Consider the following 7983-nt stretch of genomic DNA (forward strand, 5'->3'; position numbering starts at 1 on the left):
ACTGAGAGTGATCTGTTTATCACATACATCGTTTTCGCCAGATCGTTGCGTGAGTCGAGTGGGAACCGCTGGGGTTTTGGACTAGGAAGATGAATAATTTGAGACAAGTTTATAGTTATGGATAGATTATTAGAAAGAGAGATAGAAATCTCGTGAATCCCACGAGTGTATTGTATTCGATTAATCAATATTTAGATAAGAATATGTATTTAGATTGAAAGAAAGAGATTAAAAAGAACTTGTGAATCCCACAAGTATAGATTATTTCGTGAATCCCATGCATATATTACTTGGTGTCTTTTAGAAATATATCCAATTTCCAAATATTTCACACACCCCCCGCCATTACATTGTGCTCCCCATCCTTATGTAGTGATGAGGGAGTCTTAGCAATCCATGCTTTTTCTTCTCTAACTATAGACTCCATGCTTTTCCTATAGATAGACTATATGCTTTATCTAAAGTGATCATGCTTTTTCTAACTTATGTGTTTTTTTATCATGCACGCTAGATGTGCATGCGTAGTTTTTTTCTTTTAGCATGGGTTTTCTTTTAACTAAAGTTTATCCTAGGTGAACCAACCTTTCTATGTGGAACATCTACTTTTTAACACTAATGAAATGCTAGTGCAATGGTAAGACATTACATTATTAACATGGAGGTGCAAGGTTTAAATCTTGCCCTATGCATGTAATGTTTATTTTGATATTTTCTTCTTTTTTCTTCATATTTATTCAATTGGTTATTTTATATTATTTTCACGTAGTGTACGAAATACACGATGACAATGTCTTAGGTAACTTTGCATGTGCTAGCATACTCTGGACCCTCTCCATTATGGTCCGGTTCATCCTCTCGGCTAGCCCGTTTAGTTCCAACGTCTTCGGCACGGTAAATTCAAGCCGGATTCCCTTCAAGCGGCAATACTCCTCGAACTGCCCCCGATATTCTCCTCCGTTATCTGCTCGAACCGCCTTCAGCTTCTGGCCGGTTTCTCTTTCCACTCTCGTATGGAGCTCCTTGAAGACGGATAACACCTGATCCTTCATCTTCAACGGTGTGGCCCATAGCTTCCGGTTGTGGTCTTCTATGAACGTCACGAAGTACTGCGATCCAGCGTACCGGTTTTTCCTATGGGAAGGGCGCATATGGAAGCACCCGAAGAAGCGACATGGCACCCCACTCTGCATAGTGGCGAGGGAGGACGAGCAGAAAGTGCTGCTTATGGCGTACCACGAGAGTCCTTGGGTCAGACACCACGGGACATGGGCCACATTCGAGAAGCTGAAGGGGAAGTACTGGTGGCCGGGACTATACCGGGACGTGCATTGGTTCGTAACGACTTGCGAAAGTTGTCAGATGCACTCCATAGTCCGACATCGAGACGAGCTTCACCCAACCTACCCTCCGACCGTCCACTTCAAGTGGATGGTAGATCTAGTGACGATGTCGATGGGGGTAGGGCAGATGCGATATCTGGTGCTAGCTCGGGAGGACCTGACGAACCAAGTGGAAGGCCGAGCGTTACGGAACAAAACGACCGCGGCCGTGTGCCGGTTTCTAATTGAAGATGTGGTATACCGGTATGGGTGCGTCGGCAAGATCGTGGCCGACCACGGGGAACTAAACGCACAAGAGGCGGAAGAGTTGTTTGACCGGCTAGGGGTTAAATTTTCACTCACCATGGCATACAATCCGGAGGCTAACGGGAAGGTGGAACACGGACATGGACCGATCGTCAAAGCATTAGTACAGGTGTGTAGGGCCCAAGTCGGAAACTGGCCGCGGCTCTTACCCTATGCGTTGTGGGCGGACCAGACTACACACAGTTCAGTAACGGGGTTCATGCCGACGGAACTAATGTACGGGGAGAAGCCAATCATGCCGGTGGAACGGACGATTTCTTCGTGGGCCGCGGTGGGCTGGAAGGATGAAATGAGCCGGGAAGAGTTGTTGGCGGCACGGATCCGGCAACTTGAACGGAGACCGGAGGACATGGAACGGGCGAAGGAGAAGTTGTGCGCGGCAAGGGAACGAAACAAAACCCAGTTCGACCGGACGCACCGGCTACGACCGAAGAAGATCGAGGAAGGCAAATGGGTGCGGGTTTACGACAGCAGCCTCGACAACCAGCACAAGGCGACCTGCAAATTCGCGAGATGGTTCGGGCCCAACACGGTGACGAGCACGAACGGCAACGACACGTACCATCTTGCAGAGCTCGACGAGACACGATTGGCAGTGCCGGTAGCCGGGAAGCGGATTAAAGTGTTCAAAAAGCAGTACGAAGACGAGCCGGAGCGGGGGAGCGATAACGACGACGATCGGTTCGGGGACGCCGATAGTTCGGAGAGCGACAAGTGAACGCGAGCCGGTTTTCTCCTGTATCTGTCCCTCTCTGGCACATACCGGTGGGTGCACGGTTTGGTGGGGGTGGATGTCGTGAAGAAAACTAGCCAGAAGCGGAATCGGCGAAGCAAGGCGCATGAACCGGCCCTACACTTTCCTACACCAATTAATACCTTGTACATAACTAGGAGTAGGATGGTGGGTGTAAATAGACTAGATATGACGCATCGAAAGTCTAGGGAATCAATGAGTATCTCTGTCCTAAAGGACAGAGAATAATTTGATGAAAACGAGGGTGCAACGGCTTGCCTTGACGGCCTATGGGGGGGATCAGGGATTAGCGAGGACGAAGTGTTGCCGGACCGTGTACCGAGCTCTCTCTCTCCTCCTTCGGTGGTCATTCTTTGCGGGTTTTGGAGATCGCCGCCTCAGCTTCGTGGACAGCCCGTGCGCTTCCATTAGAGGCTCTCCCTTCACGTTTTTGTGCTTGGCGTGTGAGCATTGTGTGTGTGTGTGTGTGTGTGTTCACCTGAGTTGGGTCCGTTGCCGACTTGCCGGTTGTAATCGTTTGATTTGTAATTAAGACTTTGTTCTCTCCTTCTCCCTCTGTGTTTCTGCAAGACTTCTCCCTCTCTCTCTTCTTTCTCCCGCTCCTTGGTTCAAGGCCCCCGCTGTCCCGCCTCTTTCCACACGCGAAGAGCGTATCAACACGACAACGTTCTCTTGCCGCCACCGTCCGGCTCTCGTCGCCGGCTGCCAGAGTCTTTGGATCGGTGTGAGTGTCTTCGTGGGACCTCCCCTTTGCCGTCTTCGATTGCCCGCCTTGCAGTCGGCACCGTTCTTCTCTCTAGGTCTCACGCCGGCTCTTGTTGCCAGTTACCAGAGTGTCTAGAACCGGTTTTCCTCTCGTCTTAGTCCCGACCTCCGCATCGGCCTCTTCTACTGGTCACATTCACTTGCCGCCACCGTCCTGTCCTATAGGACTCACGCTGGCTCTCGAGCCGACCGCCGGATCAGTGTGAGGATCTCTGTAGACTGCCCATCCATTGTCCTTTGCCTTCATCCCCTCGTCGCCACCGTTCGTCACTCTAGGTTTCACGCCGGCTCTCGGGCCGACCGCCAGAGTCTCTACAACCAGTTTGAAGGATCTTCCTTGGGCCCGTTGTATATCGGACCCTTATCCCAGGTCGATCTTATCTGCAAGTCGAGAGGGTGGTTCGCTCCACACCTTCTCCCGTGGTACCGACGTACCGTGTTCCTGGCCTCTCCGTAGGCCTGCTCTCTCCTCCCTCCCAGATCGGTTATCCAGAAGTCCGCTCCGCCCGGGTCCGTCTGTCTTTCTCTGGATTGCCGGGTCCCGTTCTCCTGCCGCCACCGTCAATATCTTGGTCTTACGTCAGATCCGATGCCGACCACCAGAGTCTCTAGATCCGGTGTGAGGTGACCCATAGGACCAGTCTTCACTCTCCGCTTCGTCCCTTGTACTTCTCCTGGACTCGTCATCGCTCTCCTTCCTGTGTTCCCTCCTCCATGTTCTGTCTCTTTCGGTCTCACGTTGCCACACCAGCTGAACTATCGAAGTCTGCGGACAAGATGTGGGGTAACCAATTTCGTAACGTCTTTCGGCGACTTGTCCCAGGCCACCGACCCTTTTAGTGGTGTCGGTGGATAGCATCCGCTCTGTGATCAACCAAGCCCCGCCTGGGCTTGATTCTCCAATGTTTGGAGTTTCGGCTCCGATGCCGATCCTGCCGAACTCGTTCCGAACCCTTGATCACCTCCCTTTCCATTCCCAACCTTCGCCCGGTCGGTCTTCCTCCCCATGTAAAAGAGGGCGGTTCATTCCGCACCCTCTCCCGTATCGGCACCTTTCATGCCGATTCTGGCCCAAGTCGAACAATCCACAACCGGATCGCGCTCCACCCGAATCGGGGTGCCACGCGGTTCAGTCCCCGATCAGGTCATTTCTTGGTTCCTTCATCGACCTTCTCGTAGGCCATTTCCAATCCATCTTCGCTGGCATTGTGCCAGGACTCCTCGATACCGTCATCCATCTCCTCGATCTCACTTGGTCGTAAGGGTCCCGACTGCCATCGTCTTGGGAGCAAGTGTGGGAAGACGCGTAGAATCGCTCGTCCTATTTGCACCCTTGTCCGTAGCCACGGCTCCTCGTGCTCGGTGGTCATCTTCTTACCGATCACGCAAGACCCGCCTGGGCTTGCTTCTCCAATGTCCGGAGTTTCGGGCTATCGTGCCCGAATCCGCCGGTCCCAATGTTCTGATTCTGCGATCGGTATCTCGGCCTTGTCCTCAGTCGTTCCATCTTCGCAATCCGAGAGGGCGTTTTGTTCCACACCCTCTCCTCTGGTACCGTGGTACCGATCTTCTGCCATCTCGCGGGGCAAGTCCGTCTCCTCGGCGTCGGCTTGCGGCCTCGATCTTTCCTCTTCCTCGAGCATTGCCTCGAGAGCTGCGTACGCCTCCACAATCCTGGCCCCGAAGCCAAGCCTTTCCGACACTCTTTGCCGTTCAACCTCTTCCTCCTAGCCTTCTCGGCTCGCTCATCATCTAGCCGTTGGCATACCCTCCCGACCTTCGACCAGTCCTCCGTAAGGCCATTTGCTCCATCCTCGTCTTCGAGCTCAATCCCGATGGCCTCCTGTTCCGCTCGGTCGATCGACCTAACGAACAACAGGACTTTGTCCGCCCCCACCAAACCTTGCTCCTACTCCGGGAGCTAAGCAAGCCGTCGCTCGAACTCTCTGAACACCTTCGTTGCGCCCCGATGGGTCTTCACTGATGACACCCACTGGTTAAAGCCACATCGTCCCCGGCTCTTCCGTCGCCCTCCATATGCTTGCACGAGTGCCTCTTCGAAGGCCTCCCACAAACTATGAGCTTCTTGGAGCTCCTTCACTTCCGCATGCATGTGGACGGCGATGACCCGACAGAAGATCCTAGCCTCAACACCTCGTCTACGTCTCACTCCTCCATTTCCGCGTTATAGGCTTCCAAGTAGAATGGGACTTTGTCCCCGTTGAAATGGCCAACTCTTTCGACCACTCGCTCAACAGCTTGTTGCGCCGTCTCCCTTTTTGTTGTTTCGTGACTCCGTTTCGGATGCTACCCGTGTAGCCTTCATCATCTAGTTGACCGGCTGATATTAGGTTCAGTCAAACCTTTGGAACGTGTTGAACATCCTTCAACAGTAGCTTGCATCCGGTTGGTGTTGTTCGCCATTCGTCTCCTATGCCGAAAATTTGGCATGTACCTTCATTCCCCATCCAGACACAACCATGATCACCGATCGTGTAGGATGAGAAGCATTTCTGGTTCAGGGTAAGGTGGAACGACGCTCCGGAATCGACAACCCACGTTGTCTCGTCGCTGGCAAGGTTCAACTCACTCTCCTCGGTGATGAGCATCAACTCCTCTTCACTTGTCGCGATTGTCGTCGTTCCTGTCCGGTCCAATCCTCTCTGGTCTTTGTCATTCTGGTCTGGTGACCGCTTCGAATCAGTATTGTCGGTTTCCTAGTCTTTCCGGAAATGCCGACAGTTCTTCTGGAAGTGCCCCGGCTTCCCACAATAGAAGCAAGTGAGCCTTCCCCTTGACTTTGACAGTGTCCCCGACTTTTCCCGGTTCTGGGGACTTCGGTTCCTTTGTCTTCCACGTTCCGATTCGGTAAGGACTCCTTACCGAATCGGAACGCGGATAGGTACGTTAGGTACGGTACGGATACCAAGGTTGTTAGGTACGTTAGGTACGGTACGGATACCATACGTATTTAACGTATTAATACCCGTATAGTACCTCCCAATTTAAAAATACATTAAATACGTTTTCTTAATATGTTAAATACTTATATAATATGTTAAATACGTAAATTACGTATTTTACGTATAGTACGTTAAATACTTCTAGAATTTGAAAATTATTTACCTTTCTAAAAATTATTTACCTTTCTAAAAAATATCTATAATATTGTAAAAAACATCTATGTTTACACAATTTTGTGATGTACAATATAGTTCTACATCCTAAAATGCATATAAGACATTTGAACATTTCACATACTAAAATACTTATAGTAATATGGATGTCGACATTCCCTTATTCTATAAATCAGTGTAAGTGTGTATCACAATGTTCTACTTCAAATTGTAATTATTTACAATTATGCCTTCATAGATTGAGGAATCGTCTACGATTATCACACTCATGATAGGTTTCTCTTTTCTTCGTTTTCTTCTTCTTCTTCTTCTATCTACTGTGATTATCACACTCAAGATAGGTTTATGTCTTCTTTTCTCTCTTCTTCTTCTTCTACTTCTTCTTCTTCTTCTTCTTCTTCTTCATCGTCGTCTCTTCTATTCTTCTTTCTTCTTTCCTTTGGCTTCTTTTTCACTAAAATCTTTTTTTTCTTTTGCTTTTTGTTAGGGTTTTACTTACATTTTCTTTATAAATACGTATTATACCTGTTTTTTTATAAATATGTTAAATACCATATTGGACAAATGTACGTGATATTTGACTGAACAACATTGAGGTATAATACGTACTATACAAATGATGAGGTACTATACGTATTTAAACGTTAAATACGGGTACGTAAACAACCATGGTACTAAGGAGTGCTTTGGAGTCGGAGCCCATATCCTTGTCTTTCCGATGTGCCTCCTCATCTAGCAACCTCAACTTGACTCTTGCTAGGGATAACTATTTTCCTTCCGACCCGGCGTTGCCCAAAGTGACAACTAACGTCTCCCAGCTATCCGGGAGGGAACCAAGCAGGAGTAATGCTAGTACCTCATCGGCGAGAGGTACTTCCAACGATGTTGCGTGGTGAATCAGCCCCTAGAAGGCATTGATGTGCTCTGCCATATTGGTGCCATATTGGTACCGGAGCCTCACTAGCTTCTGGAATACCGAAACCTGATTAACAACATTTTTGTTCTGAAACATACTGCCAATCTTCTCCCAGAGCTCATGAGCCTTGCTCTCTTTGTTGAAGTTGTTGTACATGCTCATGTCGATGAAGCACCGGATGTATGCCGTTGTCTTCATGTGCATTACCTCCCACACTGTGACATCGATCTTATCCGGTCTCTTGTCCCCGAACTGAACCGGCAACCAAAGATCTTTAACTACGAGCATGTCCCTCATCTTCGACTTCCACACTAAGTAGTTGGAGTTAGTGAGCTTGAACATGCCTCCCAACGAATCTTCTATTTTCCGTGTCGTTTCGCTCTGATACCAGATTGACACGAAATATGTGGAATATTACTCGGCCACAACTGAGTCTCAAATCGTGTCGTTCCAAATCGAACACCAAGAATGGGAATGGAGGTGAATACACGTACACACAGTCAATATGAGAGAGGGTACACAATATGTTTACGTGGAAAACCCTAAATGGGGAAAACCACGGGAGTCCACAAACTCCAACTATCACTATGTAAGAGGAATACAACAGAGAAACATAGAGGCAACGGCCTCTTGCTCTCAATCTTTGCCTAGTGGCAGTTACAACAGAGACTCGCTCTATATCTCCCTCTCACTCTCTCTGTACAATAATAATGACAACACACGGATACACACACTGTTTACTCTAGGTCATATTTATACTAATAT

This window comes from Azolla caroliniana, unplaced genomic scaffold (assembly GCF_043228905.1).
Source record: "Azolla caroliniana isolate FFs.n. ecotype wild unplaced genomic scaffold, voAzoCaro1.0.p SCAF_7, whole genome shotgun sequence".
In the NCBI taxonomy this organism is placed as follows: domain Eukaryota; kingdom Viridiplantae; phylum Streptophyta; class Polypodiopsida; order Salviniales; family Salviniaceae; genus Azolla; species Azolla caroliniana.